The 1,310-nt window shown below is 40.9% G+C and overlaps 1 long non-coding RNA gene across 1 annotated transcript; it reads right to left on the bottom strand.

Moving 5' to 3' along the window:
* Window positions 1-627: 627 nt before the first annotated feature.
* Window positions 628-1,049, bottom strand: LOC142290082 (uncharacterized). The gene is made up of 3 exons (XR_012750214.1): window positions 980-1,049; window positions 806-888; window positions 628-731 (listed from the first exon to the last, which is right to left on the bottom strand). It is a non-coding gene; the product is annotated as an uncharacterized LOC142290082 (long non-coding RNA).
* Between the last annotated feature and the right edge of the window lie 261 nt (window positions 1,050-1,310).

Below are 1,310 nucleotides of genomic sequence, written 5' to 3'. Positions count from 1 at the left end.
TAGTCAGACTCGCCGTCCTTGCTCATCTCTAGCGGGGGTTACCACCACCAAATAAACGTGATTGACATGTAGTACAAATATATACAGAACCATAGACAACAGAGACAATAGGCGTTAGGTGTCCAGGGTTCTACTGTTACATAGATTTCCCTAGTTTGACAATACTGGAAGGTTAGATTAGAGTCTAGGATGCCACTTAGCTTGTGGATCTCCTAGCTCTCCCGACGCGTTTCACCCCCCTAACGCTGTATAGGGGATCATCAGGGGAAAAATGGAGGAATCACTCCTTGGAAAGAATGACACCTGCAGATAAATGATGCAAAAATAAGTAAATGGGTATTAATATAAATATTCTTTAGACTGCAATCTTTATGAGGTCATAGCCCTCAAGATAACTTACAAGGTAGTAGATCCCTGTGATAGAGTACTTGTATTCTTAAAAGATGCCAGGGAGACTATCGCCAAACCAAATAGTGGTTGCAACTTCCCATCGGATAGTGCCTGTATGTCAAAGAATGCAATGAGTATCCACTGTGTGATGCATAATGTATCATAACTCATACTCATGCTAGAGTTGGGAAGGGTCTTGTCGGCATAAGGCTATCTATCTTTTACCTTGACTCTCCGGGGATGAAAGTACAGGTATAGCGGATTTGTCTATTGTAGCCAGGAAGTTAGATCCATTCCTGATGTTCAGGTTGTCACTGAGTTTCTAGGTCAAAATATAGGTCCTGTGAACAGATATAGGATAAGTATGAACCTATATTTCATCTATCAGATTCTACATGAACTGGGTAGCAAATACCTTTTGTCGGCCAGTCAGACAAAATGATCTATAGGATTTGGAGAATACAGCTCCTCCAGATGTGGCTGATCACTGATTTTTTCCTATAGGAAAGGTATACTACATTACTGGATGTTCTCATAAATCTCACCCACACAGCTCTGTGAGAAGCAAAAAAATGGCAGGGCATTTTACCTGTAGGGAACAGTTCATATATGGATGTGGACAAACGGGTGCAAAGGTCCCTAGTCGCCTGCGTTTGGACCGTGTGTAAGGTATATTCTTATCTCCTGTAACCAATTTTTACATCATACAATTAGGCTCTCTGAATAATGCTCAATACATGCATAAATTAAGATACAGTGGTACAAGTGCTAGGTCTACCTGTAAGGAGGCAAAAAAGGTCTGTCATGGGATTATGGCTACCTGTAGACCCCGAGTATATATACCCTGTAACAGAAAAAATGATAATAATAATATATCGTATTCTTGGAATCCAGTGATACAGGTATAAGGGGCACAGTGC

This window comes from Anomaloglossus baeobatrachus, chromosome 2, assembly GCF_048569485.1.
Source record: "Anomaloglossus baeobatrachus isolate aAnoBae1 chromosome 2, aAnoBae1.hap1, whole genome shotgun sequence".
NCBI classification, from domain to species: Eukaryota; Metazoa; Chordata; class Amphibia; order Anura; family Aromobatidae; genus Anomaloglossus; species Anomaloglossus baeobatrachus.
This window is presented reverse-complemented; position numbering and strand designations above follow the sequence as displayed.